Source organism: Micropterus dolomieu, linkage group LG13 (genome assembly GCF_021292245.1).
Source record: "Micropterus dolomieu isolate WLL.071019.BEF.003 ecotype Adirondacks linkage group LG13, ASM2129224v1, whole genome shotgun sequence".
Taxonomy (NCBI): Eukaryota; Metazoa; Chordata; class Actinopteri; order Centrarchiformes; family Centrarchidae; genus Micropterus; species Micropterus dolomieu.
In genome coordinates this window covers 13,712,833-13,719,237 of record NC_060162.1, presented here as the reverse complement: position 1 = coordinate 13,719,237, position 6,405 = coordinate 13,712,833, and the positions used below count along the sequence as shown (strand labels likewise).

The window sequence follows — 6,405 nt, the reverse complement described above, 5'->3', positions numbered from 1 at the left end:
TGTGCTGTTGAGAAAACCTGCACATCATATCAGAAATTACACTGAAGATGAAATTGTGTGTGTGTGTGTGTGTGTGTGTGTGTGTGTGTGTGTGTGTGTGTGTGTGTGTGTGTGTGTGTGTGTGTGTGTGTGTGTGTGTGCGCACAAAAGGTGCTTGGCTGTACAGCTGTCAGGTTGGCTGCAGCGACAGCCCAGTCAAACCCCATGCAGTTGTCAACCCCAGTTAGCTGGAGAGTGAGAGTGTGCCTGTGCAGGCTGACACACATGCTTGTGTGCTCAGGTTTGTACATGCACACAGAGTTTAACGCAACCCATATTTTTTCTCCAGTAAAAATTTAAGAGGCCGAAGACAAAGGTGGTCAAATCAGTTATACTTTGGCCGAGCCTCTGACATGTTAGCAGCCAGTCCACACGTGTCAAATGCAACCCTTTAGCACCAACCCCCATTGCAGTCCTCCCAAAAAGAACACATGCACAAAGATGCACGCGAACAGGAGCCAGTTAACAGTGCTTCTCTTTGTTCTTTGCCATATACCTGCAGGGCTCCTGGCTTGTGGGTGGATGTTGTGTTTGCTTATAGGGTGGTGGCAAACAAACCAAGCATCACAGAAATACATAAGAAAAGAGGAATGAGAGACAGAGGCAGATCGCCTGGGGGATGGGTGGCATAAACCCCGGTTTTGTCTTTCCTCCTCTTTCTCCTCTTCTATCTCTCCCCTGATTTTTTTTCCCCCCTTTCTCCTTCTCTGTTGCTTTGTTGATATTTCCCTCCTGATTTCTTCTTCTTCTTCATACCAGAGTGAATGAAATTTCCTTACTCGCCAGAATTATCCCGTAACCATGGAAACGCTGGCAGTGAGAACATAGCGCCCTGGCATTCAATTTCAACACTGGTCCCTCCCGCCCCTCACCCTCCTCCTTCTCCTCCTTCCTCTGTTCTATTGCTTCGAACACCCCTCCACTACCTCACCCCTTCCTTGTCTCCCCCCACCCCCACCCCTCATTTACTCCTGCTTCAGGGCTCAGACAGGAAGCTCACTCTAGCCAGCTCCTCTACAGAGGAAAGAGATAGAGCGAGCACCACGAGCAGAATGCCAAGTCTCCAGCAAATCCTGCTCATTAGTCTCACTGTCTCTATATCTCCCTCTCTCCCCCGCTCTTAAAAATCCGCCAACTTTTTTTCTTCCCCCACTCTGCCAATCCTACATAACCCATCTTCATTTACTCTCGTCATGACCAGCTCCACCGCATCCTCTTGACCCCTATTACTCCAAAACGGTGTCACCGACTCCTCAACCTCGCATCCTCCCAACACTCCCACCCAAAAGTCGACAAAACTGAACCGCACACCCCAGAGAAATGGACTTAAAGGAAACTTTTCCACATTTGCTGCCCTAACTCCTGCATGTGCTTTTTGGAGCTCTTAAAAGAGCAGGTACATTGTGTTTTGCAAATCTCAAAAGTGGTAGCAACACAAACTTAGATTCTTGGAAAACACGCAATCCATATTAGACGCTCCTGTTTATATTGTAGCTGTCAGAGCCAGCTACAATATAAGCCAGCTACAATATAAGAGCCAGCTCACTGCACCATGTCAACTCAAGGTGTGACAAATCACTCTTGCAACCAAACAAGGTCAGGCATCCACAGAAGCGTGCATACACAATCCCACACCAACACTGTAAATATAGAAAACGGAGTGTGTAATAAAACAGTGATCTCATTAATGCAGTTATACCCCATAACGACGTGTGAGGCGTACACTTGGAGGAAACAACATGAAACTGTCATTTCACCAACAGTCAATCAGTAACCACCATGTTTTGAGTTTTTACTGCCTGTTAATCAGAGGAAGAACACAGATGGCCCAAGAGAGAAGTGCGCTGTAGACACTAAATGTACAGCTAAGTGCAATAGGGCTTTAAAGCATCATGATTCATCATTCACCGCAGCCTGAGCTACAGGGAACTACATCATGCCTGAAAGATCTTAAAGGAGCTGGATGCAATCAACCTCAATTAGATTAAACTGAAAGCTCATCAATTATGTTTGTTTTTTACTGATTTTAACTGATAAATAGCCAGCTTCTTTTAAAGAAGCAGATCTGTTTTAAAAAAGGATTTTCACTCAGAGCCAAAAGTGATGTTTGTTTCCAAAAACAGAAGGTAAAGGAAAAAGGCTCCTGTAAAGTAAGCAAAAATATTTATTTTTAACAGTTAAGCAACAGTCTGTGCTGCAAATGTTTTCACAATTTCACCCTGATTTTTGTATTATTGATTTTAAATCCAAATTTCACCAGAATAAACACTACTAAATTTACTGAATTTTTCAAATTATGAACCCTTATTTAACTGGTAAAATTTATAATATGCACCAATTTGATGTTTTTATTGTGTGGAGAGATCCTAAAAGAAAGTGCCTGGGGGTTAATGTGTCAAAATATATTTGTTGTAGTTTATTCCAAATGTACAGATATGCATGATCACAGCATGCACATACACAAGCACAAGGTTTGCCTCAGAACTATGAACATATCAGGGTGAAAAGTTGTCAGAACCATTATGAACGTGCGTGTTGCATCTTCATGCATGCACTGTGTGCAAGAACTGGTTCCCAAAGTGCCTTAGTGCCACATGCAAGCTTTGGGCCTGGCTTTGCATGTGTGTACAGTGAGGTAACGTCTTCACAAATGTGTGTTTATTTCACACAACCTTCCTTCCCCCATCCCCGTGCCTCGATGCACTTAACTGCCGCGCCACCCCAAACACAAACAAGCAGTGATGGAACTGGGTCGCCACTACCACTCTCTATATTTCCACCTCTCTTTCTCTCTCTCTCTCATCCACTGTATCTAACCCTGTCTTTCCATCTCTATCTGTTCGTTCCTCTCTCTTTTCCCAGTGTGTTCAACACCCTCTCTCTCATTTTTTACATCCATCTTTTAACTCTCTTCCCTCTACCTGTCTTTCGCATCCCCCAACTGTGTTGGTCTCACACCACTAGGGGGAGTGACCACTCACCACTACAATACTGTGCTAACAAACACAAAGATGGTATTGATCTGAGAGGGAAAGAAGGCAGGAGTTGAGGTGCGACAGCACTCTGTCTCGCACACGATGACCCATCTCTCTCTCTCTCTCTCTCTCTCTCTCTCTCTCTCTCTCTCTCTCTCTCTCTCTCTCTCTCTCTCTCTCTCTCCCTCTCCCTCTCCCTCTCCCTCTCCCTCTCCCCAGTGGTGTCTCTGCAGTGTGCAGGCTATGTGCTATCACTGGGAAATGTGTGTGTATGTAACATTGTGTGAATGTGTGTGTGATCTCACACAAACCCCACTGCCACTTTACTAATTAGCTGCCCTGCTGCATGTCTGAGCAGAGGCTGGTCTCTGTTTGCTGTGTGTGTGTGTGTGTGTGTGTGTGTGTGTGTGTGTGTGTGTGTGTGTGTGTGTGTGTGTGTGTGTAGTGCCTGTGGTGCTTGTGCATGGCAACATGCCTTTGTATGTTTATGTGCTTTTACAAATAAAAGAGAAAGAGAGATTACAAGGATGCACAGATGGACAGAAAGGGAAACAAAGAGGAAGATGAACACAAAGGGAAATAGGGATAAGGATGACAATAATAAAAATAATAATAATAATAATAATAATAATATTGATATGTCTTCCAAGTGGATGTATTCACAAATGAGTTGACTAAACTTTGATAAGAGATTACAGGAGACAAATGGAGCACCTAAGCTTTGTGAAGTGGGCAATATAAGCACAAAGAAATATTGCATTCATATTGAACTCATATTTGTTCATGCGAGGTCTTTTCAGTGGCTTGCTAATTCAAAAATCCTCTATGCATGCACTTGAGCATGCTCGTGTATGAACACTCAACAAAGACAAACATACACAACCAGGTTTATAATGTGATGTAAGTTGCTGTGACAGAAGTTGTACACACACGTCTGTAAATGTATTAGTGTATGTATTAGTGTCCTGTAAAGCAGGGGTTCACTCCCTCCACTGTCATTACTTGATAATTCAGATTTTTAGCACCTCTTGACTCAGTTGCATTCTTCACATAAAGGGGAAATTCCCACAAAGGACAAGTATTTGTGTGAGATAAGCAAAACAGCAAACTTCTAACAGGGCCAATTTCCCATTTAACTCACATGGACATCAGACGGAGAAAAAAAAATGGTAGTGTGCAGGGAGACACAAGAAGCCCAGAGGGGAACAGGTATTGCCTTTACCTATATAGTAATAGCAGTTCACTGTCTTTGTGCTGGCTGGTAATATTGTAATAATATGCTGCATTACTCTGGAACTGAGCCTGAGTTAATGCAGCTTGGCCAGCTGAGTTCCACAGCCCCCTCCCTCGACAAAACAGAAAATGGATATATCCTAAATGTATTCGTGTAAAGAAAGGGAATAAAAACACATTGACAGTACGGCCCATCTTCCAGACGATGTTAGGAGAACGTTTATAAGGAACTTATTATTCAGGAACTTCAATTCTACTTGACAAATCTGCTTCCAATTTGGGTTCTTTGGCCGTTCTAGTTTGAGGTGTGACAGGCAAACATTAGCATGTTGAATCTTTACAGTTCCTGCAGATCACAAACTTCTAGGTTCATCAGTTCCTGAAATTTTGTGTAAAAATGGCCTCATTTTTGTCCAGATGAAACTTTCATGAAAACTCAGGGAGGAAGATATTGTAAGAGAGTTCCTTTCATTCACAATTTTGACTAGTCATTTGTTTTGTCAATGTGCATTCTGCACACTACTATGCTGCTGCTGCTCTGATGTGTCTGAAGAGGTTCCAATTTTACACTTTCTCGCTCTACTCAACCAACACCAGCATCTACTCTGTGGTGATCTCCTATCTTCAGAGATACCAGTCTTTTTCTGTTGCTATCCTAATAGAAATTCTACTTATAAAACTCCTAAAATCAAACTGGATTGGTATCAAGTATTAATAAAGTCTTAAGACACATATTTCCAGTGTTACAGGGCTCCAAACTGCAACCATTTTTGTGTTTTGTTTTGTTATTAAAAATCATCATCGTCTGTAAAACACCAGGGGGGAGCAAGAATTGGTGTGTGAGTGTGGCCTTTCCCTTGTGTCAATTGTTTACAACTTCAATAAGAGGATCAAGTGGAACTATCCTTCTGGTCAACAAAAAAAAACTATGAGAGTGAATTGCAGGACAATGATAATCTAGTCTCTTAGTCAAGGTTTTGTTACAACTCTGGACTAACGCAACATTGACTATTGAATTTAAAATGAATTAACTGACTGGGCTAATTACCTGGCAGCAAAACCAAAGCTATATTTTATTATTTACTACATGTTAAATTTTCTACAATTTCTTATTTATGTTAATGTTAATATTCACTTATCTTAATATTCTATAGAAAATATTCTATTCAATAAATATTGTTTGTTTATACCTCATTCCGTTCTGTATAGCAGAATTTAGCTTAGGGCCCCAGGGAGTTGCATTTCAGTTTAAGCAGTGCTCCTAAATTTTGTGCCGGTGCTCCTAAAATTCTGAGTAGGGAGCACCAGTGCTGATAGAGGAAAAAGTTATTCTGGAGCCCTGTGTTATGACAAAATGTGCTCCACTAAGCTGTGACGTAGACAGATCATTATCAGAACAGTTGTCACTGTGTCTACTAATGGGCCATTCAGTTAATAGACTGAAATGCGGAAAAACTCCTTAAAGCATCACCTTCTAAACCCATGCTGATACAACTGAACATTCTTGGTTTGAGGGCAAAACAGGGAGAGCACCCTAACCTATATTCAGTTATATCATACCATTGTTAAGTAATAAATGGATTAATCTCAACTTCCATTGTTGATTAAATCCAAACTGTAATAGCTATGCTTATTATCTTTGGGGTGAAGCAAGGCCATATTGCTTAATAATTTCTACCATAACTGAATATGAATACTTTAGCATCTGTCTTGAAAAATAACATTGTTTGCCATCAGATATACATTTCCATGGATCTTATTACAGTCTCCAGCCATTAGCCACAGTAATTCTTTTTAAACGATTACAAGATCAAACTGGTTTTTACGTATAGCTATCCCATTTGTTCAACAATTCCTTTTTAGCATCAATTTGAAATAGTATGACCGTCTTATGTAACAGTAGTGTGTTTTGAGCAGTAACAACATCTTTGCTTAAGCCCACTCTTTCTGTAGATGTGTAAATCAGTGAAATCAGCAGCTGTGGAGGTAAAAAGTTAACCTGCAAACCAGTTTGTTTTAATGCTAAATGTTTGAGACCCACAGCACTATAGGCCAAGTGGGTCTCTTATTATTGTTTTGTTTGTTTTCATGACCAAGTGGTAGCATAAGGACATGTGCCTTTTATCCAGTGGTATGTAAATCCTGTGTATTTGTACAA

The 6,405-nt window shown here is 41.2% G+C and overlaps 1 protein-coding gene across 3 annotated transcripts in view; it reads right to left on the bottom strand.

Annotated features, from left to right (window-relative positions):
* LOC123981670 (mediator of RNA polymerase II transcription subunit 13-like) overlaps window positions 1-6,405 on the bottom strand; it is an 89,566-nt gene that overhangs the window by 32,972 nt on the left and 50,189 nt on the right. The window lies entirely within an intron of this gene.